The 19,452-nt window shown below is 38.4% G+C and overlaps 1 long non-coding RNA gene across 2 annotated transcripts in view; it reads right to left on the bottom strand.

Annotated features, from left to right (window-relative positions):
- LOC120405794 overlaps nucleotides 1-17,266 on the bottom strand; it is a 64,229-nt gene extending 46,963 nt beyond the window's left edge. For both annotated transcript variants that reach the window (XR_005598884.1, XR_005598885.1), the window contains exon 1: nucleotides 17,198-17,266. This is a non-coding gene — a long non-coding RNA (uncharacterized LOC120405794). The remainder of the gene's footprint in view (nucleotides 1-17,197) is intronic.
- Between the last annotated feature and the right edge of the window lie 2,186 nt (nucleotides 17,267-19,452).

Below are 19,452 nucleotides of genomic sequence, written 5' to 3'. Positions count from 1 at the left end.
ATGACATCCATGAAGGGATCACATTCATAAGGAACTGCTTCTATGTACCCCCCAGGACCTGTGATTGAAAGATCTTCAAATGTATCATAACTCCACTCTCTCGGGACACTTGGGGCAATATAATAACTGACAATTAATGTGCTGGTACTTCTGGTGGCCCCATATGCAACCCATAACAGATACCTTTTCACTTCCTGCCAGGTGTGTGCCCACACCAAGATTCCCTGCAGTCTCTTCCAACCTCTGGACACCCCATCTCAGCCCCAGGAGGCCATTTCCTGGGACTTTTTGGGGGAACTACCAGTATCCAGTGGTTTTGCGACCATCCTGACAATTGTGGATCACTTATTCAAAATGATCAATTTTGTTCCCTGCATGGGTTTACCCTCCACAGGGGAAAACCGCCTGGCTCTGGATAAATAATGTAGTCCACTTCCATGGCTTCCTGATCACATCACCTCAGAGCAAGGGTTCCAGTTCCCATCCTGCTTCTGACACAAAGCCATACATCTTTTGGGGTCCATGCACACCTGTCCTCTGCCTACCATTCTTAGTCAAATGGCCAAATGGAAACAATCAACCTGATCCTAGAGCAACATTTATGATGCTGCACTAACCATCACCGGGATGATTGGTCTTCACTGTTACATGCCAAGTTCTTGAATAATAATGCAGACTAGACTATCAGTTCCTTGGCCCATACAAGATTTGGCCACAAATCAGCCCAGTCACTTTTGAGCTACAGCTCCCTTGATCTCTTAGAGTCCACCCTGCATTTCATGGCTCACTTCTTTCTAGGCTAGGTAGTCATGGGTTTGCAAATCTTTATCAGATGTGAGGCCTGTTGCATTGATAACCTTTCTTGTACCTTTCTTTCTTTGGACCCATATCTTCATCCTCCCCCTCTTAACATTGCCAAAACTGGATATTCAAGTTCAAGGTGTAACATCATGCTTGACTAATATCACTATTTATTTTAAATGAATGTCTGATTTTTTTCCTTACTGTTTCTGCACCCTTATAGGACAGACGTCTTCTTAAACTTCCCAGATAACTCTGAAATCCTTTTAATCAAAGGATTCTGCAAATTCATAGCCCAACAATAAACAGAAGTTTAACCTATTTTTATCAATGTGGATTACATCTGCCATCATGCTGCCCACTCACTCATAATTGTAAATCCATTTGAAGAATCTCATCAATTTCCAGAGGTTTTAGAAATAAAAACTAGTTTAGAGGCACCAGCAAACTTCACCAACTAACTCATTGCCCACTTCCCCTAGACTTGTCAGGGCACTAAACATTTGCTCAGTTTCTGTGATTGCCTGGAACTCCATCAAAAAAAGTTTCTTCTATAATGCATGGCAAACAGAAGAAACTCTCCTTTATCAGTCATAATTTCAATTTGCTTTCATGCTTCCATGTATATCATCCACTGAACCTTACATACACCAGATTAACACATCCTAGATACTTATATAACAATCACAATTAAGTCCATTCAGTGCTCTCAGGGATAAGCCAAGATCCCTGTTATCAACATCTGGTCACTAAAAAGAGAAAAGTGCCAAATATTGCAACTTCAGTGCTTTGTGTTTTGCCTAATAGTAAGGTGATAACGTAGCACTGCAAGAAAGTTACAAATGGAGACACTCCGCAACACTAAGCTCTTGCCACGGCATTAGGTTCCTGTAATGCAACAGTGAAGTATATTTTCTGTTCCAGATCAATATACAGTAGGGAATTCAGACAAAATGGTCTAATTCAAGAAGGACAACTTCTCTTAACAGTGCTAGGAATTTCCTTCACATACCAGCACATTGACCAACGGCCATCATTGTGATTCTTCCTTCATAGACAAAAAGATATTTTAAAAAATCTGGTAAGAAAATTTGATCAGATGTTTGTGAATCAAAGTATATCTTGAGATATCCCATTGTACAATGTTGCTCCAGCAGCGTGTTAATACAAGATGGAGAAACATGGCTGCTCCCTATCACACAAAACTGGTTTCTGTAATAACCTGTGTATAATTCAGCTGGAGGGAGCACATGTGAAGCAGCTAGTATGTCTAAGGGGATCCCTGAAGTTAAGGAGAAAGGAAGATTCAGCTGAAGAAATTTTTAATCAAATTTTCTTCATTAAAAAATGTCCCCTTTTTTTTGCAATTTTTCAGTTAAATGAATAAACTTTGTTGCATTTCACTTTGAATAGAAAAATTGTTGGGTTTTTTTGTACCAAAATTTTTCCTTTCATTTTTTTAAGTGTGGAAAGGGAGTGAGAGGGAATAAAACTAAGTCACCAAAAACTGAATTTTTAAAGGTTATTAAAATTTTAATAGATTTTTTTTAAATAAAAGTGTTTTATTCAAATGTTTAAGGAAAAAACTGCCACTTTTGACCAGCCCAAAGAGGATGTTCACTTACTGCTATTTTTAGGAGAACAAAAGAGGGTTTTCAATGTTAGATCAAGTAGCAAACAGAAAACAAAAAGTGTATGAACATCACTCTGTAGAACATTCGCAGCGTTAAATGAGCCTGCATTAAATTGTTGCTAGTCTGAATATCAACCCTAGGGATACTCCACTATTAACTTCTCACCGCTCTGAGAAAGCTACCTATGATTTTGTTCTCTATCATTAACCAGATTTTAATCTATGGTAAATCACTGCCCCTTAGCCTATGGTTATTTATTTTCCTTAATAGTCTGCCATGACGACCTTATCAAAAACTTTTGGAAATCCACTTAAATCCACTGAATCTCCTTTATCTACTACTTTATTTGAAAAGCTTAGTGCATTTTACAGTTTAGAGACACACTAAGGGCAAGCACAAGTTTCAAAAGGGGGTGAGTAAGAAAAGATAAGGAGACAATTTAACATAAATCTGCAACTTTTTCAATTCATGAACACAACTTAGGAAAGTATTCTAAAAGTCCAGTGCATTAATTGAAGCAGATTCACATGGAACTAACTTTTATGATTTAAGGCTTAATTCAATGTAGCCTTGGCCAGGTACATTAGCCTGAAAAACTGATTAGTGGTCTTGAAACTTAAAATTTGTGGAACGGAATTTCCATCTTGCATACGCAGAGGGGTGTCCCTTGCCAGCTCTGGACAGGCTATGCAATCTGTGGTGGAAAACGTTCAGTCTGTTCTATCAAACTTCTAACCAAAAATGGCTTTTGGAAACAACTGAAATTTAGGTGAAAAATCTCATCTCCTCCCCAAGTTTTTCCAAATACTACAAACTTTCTAATGTAAAACCAAAAATTCTCTTTGATAAGAACCTGAAAATTTTTGAAGAAAAACTGACAAGTTATTTTTCCCTCCACAAAAAGTTATTTCCTGATGAGCTTGAGTTTGGGAACAGTTAGTGATTAGGGTGGCATGGGTCATGACCTCCATTTACATCAATCCAGAGTCCTCAACAACCTATTTTAGGAGTTTGCACAAGATATGCAGCTCCTATTTAAGCTAAGGGTAATAACAGTGGCTACAAAGCTGTCATGCACCCTACCCTTAGGTTGGAGGGTTATAGTAGAAGGCAAAATTGGTAAAGCATTTTGACTAAATTTTATGTATTTTCACACACACACACACACACACACACACACTTACTTACTTCCAAGGACTCAAACACCTTTTATATATTAGCCTATAAGTCCATTTAAAATACAACATTTTACATGCACACAGAGTGGCTTAGTGAGGGGCATATACTGGAGCCTTCACCATCTCATTTGATCAGGCAGAGGGAAGTAATCCTCTTGCTCCAAATGGAGAGAAGTCAAGGGAAATGGATAATGGACAGGGTTTAATTTTAGGGTGCAGTGAGGACTTGTCACTATCCATCATTCCACCAAAAGAAAAAAAATCATGTAGTATCCCTAAGGAATCTCATTTCCCCTTTTCTTCTCCCTTGTTTTTCTTTACCTTATTTCTCTTCCTTGGATACTAAATGCTTTTAGGCAGGACACTCTTTACGTGTGTTGGTACAACATCTGATTAGGGCCTTTGGGTACCACAATATAATTTAGAACAACACAGCAAAGAATGCTTGTCACTGGAATGAAAGAACTTAATACTTGTCAGGTGTCTCTGAGAGATTATACCCTTTTATCATTAAAATTATCATCTAGGTCATTGTTTTGCTTTGAAAGGTGTGCTTGTTTTGGGCTTTTGTTTTTTGTTGTGACAGGAAACATGCACTATCATGGTCAATTTGTCTTAACAAGAAAATTGGATATTTCACTCAGTATTGGCCCAAATTCCCCAGGATTTATGCAACTGTCACTAGTATAAGCTAGAATTCAGGTCCCTTACAAATGGAAACAATGCCATGGGGGAGGGTGTAAGTGATGTATTGTTGTCCTAACCTCCTCTTCACCCGGGGCCTGCAGGTGATCAAAGGAACCTAATAAATTGGTGGGTTAGACCAGAACCAGCTGGTGATTTACTGATTCAGCACATCCCCACTTCAGCCACCACTGGAAGGACTGATAGCAAGCCACCAAAAACTAAGGGCTTTGCTACACTTGTGAATCACAGCACATTAAAGGAGCCCCAGGAGCACTAGCTCACTACCCATCCACACTGGCAAGGCACATAGTGCGCTCTGACTCCGCGGCTACAGCACTGCTGGTACTTCACCTCGGCGAGTAGAATAACGTTTGCTGCATCTTGGCTACAATGCTCGGGCATCAGTGTGAACAAGGTGTTGGGTTACTGCGCTCTGATCGGCCTCTGGAAACGTCCCATAATCCCCTTAAGTCAAGTGGCCACTCTTGTCATTGTTTTGAACTCCTCTAGAATGCAGAAATGCCCTTTCAAAGCTCCGTTTCTGATAGCCGGCATGCAAGCCATTACTGTGGAATGCTGTGTGTGAGAGAGAGAGAGAGAGAGGCGGGGGCCAGGGGGAGGTCTGCTGCTGTCTGAACTTACAAGGCAGCATGCTGACATGCTCTCTCTCTCCCCCCACATACAAACAACATACTCCCTGTCACACTCCACCCCACCCCTCCCATTTTAAAAACAAGTTGCAGTCACTTGCATGCTGGGATAGCTGCCCATAATGCACCACTCCCAATGCCGCTGCAAGTGCCACAAATGTGGCCATGCCAGTGTGACTGAAGCTGTCAGTGTGGATAGATTGCAGCGCTTTCCCTACTGCACCGTACGAAGGCTGGTTTAACTCAAAGCGCTCTACATCTGCAAGTGTAGCCATGCCCTAAATCCGTTCCTCCAGGCAGAGGTGACATCTGTGTGGCAAGTGGGGGATGTTGGGTCACTTGCCCACCCAGATTTGCTGCTTGCCTTGTACTGAGCATGCTAACATGAACTTGGCATGCACATTAGCACAGCTGCTCTCACTCTTTCCCCCTCCCCACTATTGGCAGACATGGGTCGTCTTTGCCTCCAGGAGAATCTTCAGTGGAGTGCCTGGCTAGCTCTATCACCACCTTTCCCTCAAGTGAGAATCCGCACTGTGGAAGAGCAAACCAGACTGCCTGGGGCAAATAGAGATTAATCTAATCCTGTCAGTCGCCACTCAGCCTACACTCAAGCTACTCTATTGACCTAGTGGTGAAAGGCTCCATATTCTATTGTTTTGGAGCCACTCAGTCTCAACTGTATGATCATACAACTCAGAACAAAAGTTCGTATCATATACTGCTGTTTTCTCTGACAATCTTCATTATTTCATTTAAATAATCTTTTTGTTTTAATCAATGTCATTTGCAAAGCCACACTATGGGCAAGGCAACATTTTAAATTCTCACTTGAATATGCCTGGCTTTAAGTGATAAGAATACTTAAAATTGCATACATTATTAATACATTTTTTTTTCCACTGCTTGCATCCGAAGAAGTGGGTATTCACCCACGAAAGCTCATGCTGCAAAACTTCTGTTAGTCTATAAGGTGCCACAGGATTCTTTGCTGCTTCTACATTATTAATAAAGTATGCCTGTAGGGACTTACACAAAAAAATCTTAACTTCTATAATAGATGCTGAGTGAGGGGCCCATAAAATGTAAGAGAAATGGAAGTAACAATAAACATGTGTTTCTGTAACTGAGGTACAGTACTAGAACATTTACACACACAGAAGTACTACATTGAGTGGATATTGAAGAATGCATAATTAAGCACTAAAATCAGGAAATGCTGGTTGCCCACACAACCAGCGCAGGAAGCAGATGCTTGGGGTGGCCAGTGGAAAGGGTCTTCGGCAGCAATTCGATCACTGGTCCCTCAGTCCCTCTCGGAGGGAAGGACAGGCCACCGAATTGCTGCTGAAGAATGAAGCAGCACGGTAGAGCAGCCGCCGAAGTGCCGCTGATAGCTTGGGGTGGTAAAAAAGCTGGAGCCGGCCCTGCACACAACATTAACTCTGGTCCCTTATGCATGAGTATTAGTGTCTGATTACATGATCACATTCTGTTTCTCAACTAGTACAATATCAGACATTTTCCTACAATCTACTACTGTGTATGGCACATAGTATGTGATTTTTTCAGAAACTAACAAGATGCACTGAATTGAGACTTTTGGAGTCCAGCCTCATTTCACTGAAGACCTGACCTAAACAGGCTCCTGCATTGTAAAATTCTGTCCAAGAGGGACTCTGGTTTTGGATGCTCATGTCTTGGTCACTTTTCCATCGGACCACTCAGAGGCATTTCCCCTTTTGAGTACTATTTCCATTCCAAATTTCAACAACTTATATCTCAGCGATATCACAGAAAGTTGCAAAAAATAATGTATGGTGGAAAAAAGGTTTCTCTGATACTCCTGCCATCTCTATTACTTTCAAATGGCTAAACTACTTTTGCAGATTTTTCCTGAAACAATCTTTGGACAGAGTCTAGATCTGCAAATCCTCATCTTACACAGAGAAAGTTCCAGAAAATTACGAGTCATTGGAAACAGTAAATGATGGAAACATTAATATGGCCTAAGACTAGTGGCCCCAGATATATTCTTTGAACTGTTTTCAAGATGTTACACTTGAAATATTTTTTAAAAACTTTCCTTATGATCATCTTTATAATTTATGCTGTATTATGACTAATACTCCTATAATTTGTTTGCAAAATTAAAATAATTTCACATGAAACAAAAGTAAATGTTTAAAAGTTACATTAAAATGATCTAGTACTATAGCTTGGACTTTACTGTGCAGTAAAACTTGTCTGGAAGTTACCTCAGAATTCTTGCTCCTCAGGCCAATAGAAGCAAATTCATTAAGGAAGTGAAACTTTTGGTCTTATGTGAATGATGTTCATCCCTCACTGAGATATGACGACATTTTTCTGGCTATTTATTACTTTTCAGTTTTCAAGGAAGTATGCAATCAATGGGTGTGCAAGAATTCAAATATTCTTGTTTCAACCTCCAACACTCCTCACCCCCCACCAAATTTGCTCATGCAAACAGATTTCCAAATGCCTGGACAGGTAACTGCAGACCTAGTTATCTGTTTGCACGCTGAAGTATCTATGTTATTTTTCATACACAAGGTCTGAGTCTGCCATCCTCATACTGATATGTAGCTTACTTACCCATACTGCAGGGCTGAAACTTAGGTGTCTCATTGAAAGCCTTTATGTCAATGGAAAGTCTCTACTGATTTCCATGAAGTTTGGATGAGGTTGCAATGTGATCAGCTCTCACTAAGGTAAGTGGGAACTGAGGGCACTCTGCACCACTCAACACCTGGCAGGATCAGGCCATCTTCCTCCTAATGGCTCCATTATATATTGAATGGTGGGACTTTCAACTGCTTCAGGAATGGGAGATTGGGCCCTTTCAGTTTTACCGTGAGCTTACCTTCAATAATGCAGATGCTGTTACTTTCCCTGGAACTTTATATGCATATACCAGTTTGCAAGTTAATAAAAGAAGGTTACACATTTAGACAAACAACATGACAAATATGTGATTCAAAGACAGAAATAGGAAGCATCAAACATGGAAAGAACATAGGAGAATGGGTAGATTATTAGAAGAAAACTAAAAATCTACCATAGGAAGAAAAATTGGAAAAATAAGACAATATCTTCTGAAAAGTAAAGTACATTTTTATAGGCAATTTAATAAAAATCACTACAAACTGTCCATCAGAAGAAAATTGAAGACAGATAATGGAATTGTAGAGTTAATACCATGGGTTTTTTGTTTTATTTTTTAGAAAAACAAAAGGGAGATAGCCAATGTACATTTGATTTAAATATAAGAAATTAAGAAGCATACAGATAAATAGCCATCAAAAAACCCTCTTAAAATTGCTAAGGTATACAAATGACATTCAGTGGTTTTATGGGAAAAAGAACAAGCAAACTTAAATCAATATATTCAGAAGGAATCCTTGAAAAATAATATATAATATTGAATGTATGAAAGGAGAATCAAGTGTCATGACTAGGAATCACTGACTGGTTAGTTTGTATCAGACCCTAGATAATTTTAAAGTGACAGATGGAGAACAACTGAATAAGTACAGCTTTATCAGGGATAGCAAATGTGATTTCTTAAGAGAAGAGTCCTCTCTGGCTAACAGTGAAATTCTTCGGGGATATTAACTGCAAGCACTGGAGTGGTTTGATTTATTCATAAGCAGTAGACAAGGAAACCAAGAGCTATCCCAATCACCACAGTGAAAGAATAAGGCTTCTCTCCCCCGCCTTCTGGCCACCATTATCTATGCCTCCAACTCAAAAGTAACAGTGTGCCTTGCATAAGAGGAAGTCAAATCAGGGACAGACATGGCATGTTTCAGATAGCAAGGCAATCACATTTAATTTTCAGATTCCCTCTCTTTGTAGGGGGTTGAAGATTTAAAGCAATAATCAGCTACATGTTGACAATAAGGCTTGAAATTTTTTCTCAAGTAATTTGTGCTGATCTCTAGGTAGATTACATTTGCTAGCAACTCCATTCTCAGATCACTCCCTCCCTCTCTACAGTCCTGATTAAAGGCATCTGGCTGCTTGGGATGGGGAAAAATATATTTTCCAGCTATAAAGAGGTTATTAGTGGGTCACCATAAAAGTCACAGGGTCATCAGTATTTACTGATTTGTGAGAAACTATATTATTTAACAAAAATATAAGCCATGATTCTTGATGCATCAAACAGGAGCTCTCTTTCTATGCTTCATAAGAGATTGTTTTAGAGTACAAATTTAGAAGACCAAAGTTATACCAGAAGGAGAAAGTGTTTTTTATGATTATCCAGAATAAAATATTTTTTCCTCTTAATCATACTTCTATGAGTATCTAAAATGGATGGATTTAATTTGGGAGATTTAGAGAATACCTTAAATAAATCCTTATCAATAGAAAATAAAGCTTATCTAATTAGAGGAACTGATTAATAATGTCAGAACAACAGACACAGTTAAGGCTATGTAAAGTTTGGAACACATCTCCATGAACACATGTCATCTGAAGAGGGCATTACAGTGTATAACATCAGGGACACCATAACCACAAAATTGAAGATATATTTACAATATAGACTATTTTTAAAATAATTAACTGAATGAAAATACTCAAAGATCAGATCAAACATTGAAGACCAATATTTTCAAGAGTGGGTGCCTAAATCTAGGTTCTTTACTCCATACCTAGGCACCTACACAAGTGACCTGATTTGAAACAAGTGATGGGCACCCAGGAATTACTACATGATTTCATATTGATAAGGACTGTAGTAGAGCACCATAATTCCATATTAGTATCAAAATTCCCTTCCTAGAAGAGTATAGACCTTAAATAAAATTACCATTCTGAGATCAGACGGATATATTATTAAATTTACTACTTCTTGCTAAGTTTGAACATTCGGTGCCAAATTCCTTCATTTACATATGAGCACTATTGCAACCATATTTATGATTTCCTATATTTATTGTGTATCTATACAATTCTATTATTAATAAAGAACACACACCTATATGGAGTCTCCCGATCCTTATCTATTGTGAATCAGTGGAGCTCTATTAATCATAAACTGTCATATCTCCATTAACATTAAGCTGAGGACATGTCCCAGAAGTTTTTAACACTAATAAATAAAATATATTAGTGTAGAAGAACACATTCCTCTTGGAAACCTTTCATTTTTCCAGTCAGTAATAATGATTCTAAGATTGCTCATCATTCTGAGAGTAGCATGAGAAGACATGCAATGTGAGAGTGATTCAGCCAGTTTCGAGGAATTGAAAGTACTGATTGTAAAAGCAGTAATGACTGTGTAACACTCGTAATTTCAGCTATAATATTGAACTTCAGATTTCTAAAGGCCTTGATTCAGAAAAGCATCCACATTCAGGACAGCAATTAAATATGTGCTCAACTTTAGGCACATGCTGTAGTCCCCACTTAAGCAAATGCTTAAAATCATGCACATACTTAATAGATGCCCTAAATAGGGATGAAATTTAAGCACATGCTTAAGTTAATTCCTGAACCAGGGCCTACATTTGCAGATAGAAAATCAGAAGTAGACCTAAATAATATATAGATATAGTATAACCTGTGTAGTATGGACCAAATTCTGCTCTCACACTGCTATCAATCTGGAATAATTTCTGATACTAATGAAGCTACTTAAGACTAGAACTAGGAGACATTCTTTAGCTGAAATGGTGTGAAAAGTTCAGATTCGGCAATACTGAAATGTTTCTCAAATTCATACCTGTTTTGACAAATTGTTCAGGTAAAAAAAATTCTGAAAACTAAACATTGTTTTGACATTTTCTAAACAGAAAAATTATTTTTTGATCTGAAATGTTTAAAAGTTTCATTCAAATTTATTTTTTAAAAAATCAAACATTAAAATGCTCAAAATCTAAATTAAATATTTGTTTTGGGTAAAAAAAAAAGTCAATTTCCCCGCACCCCCACTCTCCAGAATTGTCATTGAACCAAAAAAGTCCATTATTCACACAGCTTTAATCTGGACTTATCCTGCTCTTGAAATCCACATGTTATATGGCATCTCCTCTTTTAAGAACACAGGAATTGCCATACCAGATTAGAACAGAAGTCCATGTAATTTAGTATCCTGTCAGTGACCAGCTGCTTCACAGAAAGATGCAAGCTCCTATCAGCTAATGGTTGGCTTTATGCCCTGAGGCATAAGGTGGGGTTTTTGTATTTAGTTACGTACACACACACTTCCTTATATATATACTGCCCCCTTGTTTAATGTAACTGTTATTAGCTATGTATTCCTTTTTAGAATCTTCTCACGTCTGGAGTCACTGGTATCCCGTGGCAATGAGTTTACAGGTTAATTACACAATCTGTTAAAGTTACTATTTTTTTCCCTGTTTGCTTCCTTACAATTTCATTGGATGACTGCTTTTTTTTATTATGACAATGAATAAACATGAGCTGCTCAATTTATCTCCTCTCTAAATTCAATAGTCTCAATCTTTAAGTCTCTGCTAGCATAGCAGACTCTCCAGGCCTCTAACTAAAGATTTTATGTCACCCATTCTGAACTTCTTCCATTTTTACTTACTTTTTTAAAGTTACACAGGTCACTCTAAAAAGCAATATCCCAGGTGAAGGCAATCCTTCTCCACAGGTCTGCAGTGTTTTTGAGAGAATGTCAGTACTTTTAATTCCTTCTCTGCTACTGACTCATGGTGTCATTTCAGACAAGCCACTTGTTCTTGTTTTATAGAAAGGCAAACAGGCATACAACACAATAATCCTAACTCACTCTCCTGGGGTGTTGTGATGAATACTCAACAGTTTAAATTTTAAGAGCTTTTAGAAACCCAGGAACCTATCCTTGCAACAAATCCCGATGCCAGCTCTGTCCACATATCCATTCAAGTGACACCATCATAGGACCTAATCACATCAGACACGCCATCAGGGGCTCGTACACCTGCACATCTACCAACGTGATATATGCCATCATGTGCCAGCAATGCCCCTCTGCCATGTACATTGGCCAAACTGGACAGTCTCTACGCAAAAGAATAAATGGACACAAATCTGACATCAGGAATCATAACATTCAAAAACCAGTGGGAGAACACTTCAACCTCTCTAACCACTCAGTGACAGACTTGAAGGTGGCAGTTTTGCAACAAAAAAACTTCAAAAACAGACTCCAAAGAGAAACTGCTGAACTCGAATTAATATGCAAATTAGATACAATTAACACTGGCCTAAACAGAGACTGGGAATGGTTGGGTTATTACACTAATTGAATCTATTTCCCTATGTTAAGTTCTCCTCACACCTTCTATGGGCCATCTTAATTATCACTTCAAAAAGTTTTTTTTCTTCCTGCTGATGATAGCTCATCTCAATTGATTAGACTTTTCCTGTTGTTATGCATACTTCCACCTTTTCATGTTCTCTGTATATATAAATATCTCCTGTCTGTATGTTCCATTCTATGCATCCGAAGAAGTGAGCTGTAGCTCACGAAAGCTCATGCTAAAATAAATTTGTTAGTCTTTAAGGTGCCACAAGTACTCCTGTTCTTTTTGCAGATACAGACTAACACGGCTGCTACTCTGAAATCTTTAGAAACAGAGTGCCATACATACTATGCATTATTTATTATTATTAATAATAAGTTAACTCCATCACAATGTTCCCTATTTTTCCAAATAAAAATAAAAAGTTTCATAATGATTTTTCTCAAGAATTCTATAATAGGTAATTAAATGGGAAACAGACTCCAGACACTTCAAAGGATAAAAGTATTGGTGACATGATCAGTTACTTAACACTGGAAGAGACTTCACAAGCAATTTAATTAAAAGCATATAACGGAAATTGACAAACAGAAATTGAGGCAAAGAGCAATGAGTTTGAAACAAAAGACATGTGAAGAAAACAGCTGATCGGAACACCAGAGACAGCTGATAATGAGAGGGTAGAGTGATTCCAATGGCCTATTTTTATTCCACAAATTCCTGATGAAATATTTTTAGTGCTTTACCTAATTTTTCTGCTTAAATAGTTAACCAAGGATCCTACATATGCTGCAGGTGTGTGGCAGGCTGTAATTGTCTCACTCATGTAATCCTAAATAGCTTGCAGGTCTCCTCTGAAAATGGAGATACAGATTTTGAAATAATCAGCTGATTATTAGAAACTTGAACCTATGTAAGCCTCCTTACCCAAGAGCAGGTTGGCACAGATCAGACACATTGCATGTATTCACAAGTCTTCTAGAATCTTAACTGAGATCAGTGCAGTCAGCTAGCTAGTGTTAAAGTTTGTCCTATAAACTAAGCATAAGTTACTATAGTCATACCCTTTGAGAAAAATTAGAAATCCACATAAGTAGTAGCTGGATGTAAGGAGACAGATGGAGGAATTAACAAAATCACTTTAAATTGATTCCACTCACCACTCCTAGTGTGTTAGTTTAATAGTGGTAAATATATGTCAATTTCTGCCTTCATTAAAATGAAGTCTAGAAAGTATAGGTGTTAACCTGAGACCCCAAGGGCCCACCTTTAAGAAGAGCTGAGTGCTCAACTACAATTGAAGCTGATGGAGTTGAGAGCTCAGCACCTTTGGGGAAAAAAAAAGAAAACAGGCCTTATTTGTCTCCAGTTGGGCACCTAATCATTGAGGCACTTGAAATTACTTGTTATGTTAGCCGCAATTGGGGGGGGGGGGGGTTGTGCAACTCATTTCCTCATGTGTAAAGTGAAGATAATGATGCTCCCTGTCTCCCAGAGATGTTTTCAAGATAAGTTAATTAATGTTTGAGAGACACTCAGATACTACAATGTTGAGCACCGAAGAAAAAACACAGGAGGAAATTAATAATGCTGTATTCAGTGCAGGGTTTTGTCAGTATGCAGTAAATAAGGCCTGGGACCACACACTGAATGATGAAGATAAAAAGAAATATTAAACAGCTGCTCTAATGCCCCTCAGGGACTGGAGCAGCCTGTTTCTGCAGGGAGATCTATACAGTTGTGGAAGTCTTGATCCTATTCTTGTCCCTGCCACCTGTCATTGCTCTGTGCATACCTGAATTCCACAGTGAATTACCAGGGGCAGATTTCCTATGTACAGTCTCTCTTCACCCCAATCCTTCCCTGCACAAAGGAACCAGGCCTATTTGAGAGAGGGCTATGCTGATGCAAATTTAAAGTTCATGCCAGCAGTGTCAGCATGGGGCCGTTAATGGGCAACACTTTGGTAAGCTCTGCAGTTCACACTTCCGTAGTCCGCACTGCAGTGCACGGTGCAGACAAGTTACATGTGAAATATATTATATAGTACAAGAATGCAAAATGTACACTATCACTGTTAGGGAATCAACATCTTTTTTAAACTGGCTTGTCTATTCATACAGTCACATACCTATAGATTTAAAGGACCCATAGTAAGGAATAATGAAGTAATTATCTGTAATGGGTGAGATCCACTGAGGTAGTAGATACCTTACAAGCAGTCATTCATTATTAACCAGAAGTTATTGATTTTATTACTAAAATAATATCTTCAGATTTACTTGCGGATGCTTTACTATGATATGTAGTGAATTCCTTCTCGGAACTGTCAACTTCAGAAGGACTTACTACTTTCTTACAGGATATGTAACCCATTTACTTTAACAGTAAGAAGTGTTAGCACAAGCATTTTCTCTGCCCTTTTAAATTCAAGTCTGGCTTGTGTTCAAATATAAAAATTAATCATTGGACACAAACTTGTAGACAATTACAGAGCTATTAGAATCACAAATCACTTCACACAGCCAAACATTGCAAATCTTACTCAACAGAGGACATTACAGATTAAAAATACACTACTTTCAGCAATACTGCTTCTAATTAAGAGATAAAAGGGACTTATTTTAAAGTTCTTTATTGAAGTGCACTTATAAATAGGTACTCAGATACTAAAGTACAGGGAGCCATATATGTATGTTTGTTAGAACATTTTAAGCAAATGGAAGACATTTAAAGCATTTTGTGCTGAATTTTCTGTGTGTGGGGTTATTTTTATATTATGCACATGTATATATTAAATGTGCATGTAAACAATTCCCTCTCTGTCTGCTGTGTAGTAACTTGTGGAACTCCGAGTCCATAGAAGAGGTAAGTGCCCTAAGAGATAGAAGGCTTTTCTTTCATAAAAGTGTACCAAACGACCTGCAGTAATTCAGGTGTATCTTAGGTTATATCTACACTATGAGCTAGAGGTGTCATTCCCAGCTCAAGCAGACATGAAAGCTATGCAAGTATAAATAGTAGTGTAACCATAATAGTATGGACGGAAGTGGCACTGCTTAGCCATGCTGGGTATATACCCATGGTGTTCAGACTTGTTTGTATTCAGCACTGCTAAACTGTGCCACTGCCTGTGCTACCATGGCTCCACTGATATTTGTACTTGCACTGGGTCTTATTGGGCTAACATGAGTATGTGTGTGTATGCAAGCTAAAAATTGTACCCCTACCTCGTAACATAGACATAGCCTTACTTGTTTCCCTTTCAGACCTGTTGAATAATCTGTCATTCTACCCAAATGTTTTGTAGACACTTTTTCCAAACTTGTTTGCATCTTCTTATTTTAACAGCTGGACATAAGTTGACATGGTTGCTAAATGTTGTATCTTTGCATTAAACAGTGCAAAGGTTTTTTCAAACAGTCTTGATGTTAAGTCAGTAGCTACATGCTCAGTAAATTATGCCCTTTTAAATCTGTATATGCACCATACAGTGAGCTTTCCATCTTCATCCATATTGGAAGGCAACAGGAGGGAATTTATGGGCAAACAGGAGTTGCATGAAATGAATCAGTAACAGAAGAAGGACAGACTAACAGAATATCGCTCTCAGATGTGCTACTCAAAGGGGCTCCAAGGACTACATGCTAAAAACTTAAACCCACAAAGAACAGATGTGAAACAAGCATAGGATAAATAGTACAGAGTGCAAGGCAACCTGATTGTGCATTATCAAAAGAACTGCTGTGCCCCCATGTCACGTTACTGTAGCCTAGTAGAAGAGAATAAGTTTAAGAGGGGAATTGATAGTGAAGTGCCTCATTAGCATGACTGTATTAAGTCCTTGTCTCCTCATACGCACCCACACCACACTTTTCTTTTATCCTTTGCATTTTGAGTAAGAAAGCAGGCACAGAAGACACTTGAAAGTTGCCACCCCACAGTGCAGAGGACAGCTCCTAGCACATAACCAAACTTCTGCCTCTGTATATCCTCTATCTGTACTTGTGCTAGAATGCAATCACCTTGTACACTTTTCTACATGAAGTGTAAGGACAATCCAGTATCAAACCCAAAGAATACCAAAAATTATCTTAAAAAATAAGTGCAAAATTATTTCTGCAGTGGGAAGGGTGCTTTCTAGTACACTGAACACGGTGTAATTGTTTTGTTACAAGCTGCCTTTGAGGGATGTTCTATCCTACATGAAGCTGCATTTTAGTAATTGTAAAGTAGTGGTTTGTAATTTGCTTGGTGTGAAAGATACTATATAAAAGAATGCTATTGGGGGCTATTAGGGGACTGGATGGACGGAATTGCAAGATGAGACAAAGGAGATAAATGGATGTAGCTTGACTAAGAAATAAAAAAATTAGGAATCTAAGCCATCTAAAGTTATTTTTAGTGTGCAAACATTTGGGAAGTAGGGCTGTATTAGCCAACAGGCTCTCACAGCATAGGGTAGACACCATACAGTCAAGCAGGCAAGGAAGGATATAGTGGCAATATGGAAAATGTAGTGGGTATAAGGAAACTTTGGGGCTTCCAGCTAGCTAGCACACATCTAGCAACTGCATGGGAGTTCAGAAAAACCGTGGGCTGGCCACCGGGCATTATGTGGGAAGAGAAGTGTACTGGTGTATGAGAGTGACAAGCTACAGTTACAGCAGGGTCAACTAGGCACACTTTGAGCTGAAAGTGGTGCATTAAGAATGTTGGGGAAGTAACACACAAAGCATTAAAACCTATGGTATCTCAGGGGCTTGATTGAGACCTGGTTAGGAGAGAAGTTGTTTAAATGAGACTTCAAAAGTAGGAGTAAGGGAAAGCTTCCTAACAATAAGATCTCTTAGGATGCACAACTGTCCTCCAAAGGAAGCATGGAAGTCCCACCACTTAAGGCATTACATCAAGACAACATGCTCTGAACCGAAAATTAAAAACAAACTTTAAACTGATACCTTTCAGAAACATACAGCAGCTCTCATAGCTCTTTGTATTTCTCCACCAGGGAAAAACACTCAAATTGCTGTGACATAATAGCCACTTATGAACCAAAGTAAGTAAGAAAACAGCTGAGTCCAGTTTTATAAACGATCTTGTTAAACTTAATTGAGGTGAGCAGCAGTAACTTAATTCACCTGTTTGCTGTTCAAAGTGTGCTTATAGTTATGCCAGTCTCACTTTGGAAACTCATGTGAAGATAGACCTAGCAGGGATTATGTCTAGAAAGTCACTGCCAGATGCATTTAATGAGAACTTTTCATCAAGGGTATTTTTCCTTGCAGAAGTTTTATCATCGGAGGTTTCCTCAGAGACTTTTTTTCTTTGGTAAAGGATTTTTGGTGTAATATGAAGATGAGTTTTAATGTCTTGTGACAAATCTTTGATTTAAATTAAAAACTTCACTGCTGAATGATTATAGCCTTATGAGTATTAACTTATTCTGCATAACAATTAATTAATAAAATTCAAAACATAAGTAGATTTTACTCTATATGTACGCATAGCCTTGTTTTTGTCCAGATAATGCTCAGATGAAGTGTCACTGTGAAAAGCACCCATTAATACTGAGAGACAGAGAAATTGATTATTTAGTGTTTTATTTTGGCCCATGCAAAAGACAGTTTTCAAGGGCAGCCATAGTAAAATGTTTAATATATTTCTCTTTATTTGAAAACTAGACATGATTCTATATTATTGACTGTAGTGGACAATATATTTTCTGACAGCTGCTGTCACTAACATGGCTTTTCAGTGTCCAAAGTAAAGATACTGGTGTGATGTGCTGTATACAGTGGGTCTAATTCAGCAATGCCTTGCATTTTGTGTAGCTGCTTACATACGTGCAAAGTGAGTGTAAAATGCTACCACATCAAAATGGTAGCATTTCATACCCACTTTTCATAGGTGAAAATGGATGCACAATGTGTCAGGCAGTGGACACTCAGAGTCTTCAATTTGGTTCCTAAAAGCCTTTGGGGGATCATATGATTCCAGTAACATATACCTATGCTGTCCAGAGCACTCACTGAGGGGGTTGATCCTCCATTCTTTGCATACTCAAAACTCCCACTGACCTCAAATATATAACATATAAAGTGAGGTCAATTGATTGAATTTGAACACCAGGGGTCAGATTCTATTTTACAGCTGTCCTGTATCAAGTACAAATTGGAGTATGTGCTCTACACTAATCCTGCTGTCACTCTGTAGAGAGTAAATCCAAATGTGCTAAATGTAAATATAGAGTAGCTGCCAAGGAGCCAAAACTGCAGCTAGGGATTAGAGCAACATAGAGGTGTTTTCACCACACCCCATTTCTACCAGTCATGCCCCTTTCCCCTGCTTTGATAGAAGATAGGAGGGGGAGTGGCATAAGGGACCATGCAACAGAGGATCTTAGTGGGGCTGATACAGTAGCTTTAGAGCCAGATCACACCCGAAGTGCAGTGAAAAGCAGCCACAATGCACCAGGAAATCTGGCCCCAGAGTTGTCAGTTTGGAAGCCAGTTACAATCAGCTGTTGATCATTATATTCACTACAAACTGTAGTAAAAATGATTGATCACATTATTTTAATTAAAGCCATTGACTCTGATTAATTAAATGGGCCAAATTCAGATAAGTCCCTGACAAGGAGCCAGAAGAGAGAGTTGTAACAGGAGGATGTAAGAAGGCAAAATAGGGCTGGCCATATTGGTTTTGGCTACTTAGGAAGTGTTATATGTGAACTCTGAAAGGTTCAATTAGGCATTCCCATACACAAAGAGTAACATGCATTTTTCAGCCTAGTTAATGTTTATTTAAGATTTGTGAAAAAAACAAAGAAAAAATAAATATAAAGCTCCTATAAGAGAAAACAGTGACTTGCTACCTTATTCTGCTTCTGTGATAAATAATGAAACCATGAACAGCTGCTTTATAGATGCCCCTGCAGCAGGCCTGGGGACTCATCTACATGTAAAATTGCTGTACATGAGAAATTATGTCAATGTCTCCTTTCAGTACCATACTGCTCATATCACATCTGTTTTTATTAGAAGACCTGTGAGGACAAAACCTCTGTGGCGTCCTTTGTGTTTCATACAGTGGTTGTATTTAAAAGTCAATACTTACCTACAGATGACACTGTGTGTGTAAATGCTGGTTTTAATGGCAGCTGTGATAGACATGGATTGACTTTTGAATGATGGCTATTGTCACAATACTACTG

This window comes from Mauremys reevesii, linkage group 5 (assembly GCF_016161935.1).
Source record: "Mauremys reevesii isolate NIE-2019 linkage group 5, ASM1616193v1, whole genome shotgun sequence".
Classification (NCBI taxonomy): Eukaryota; Metazoa; Chordata; order Testudines; family Geoemydidae; genus Mauremys; species Mauremys reevesii.
Note: the sequence above shows the minus strand (reverse complement) of the source record. Positions and strands in the feature narration are given on the sequence as shown.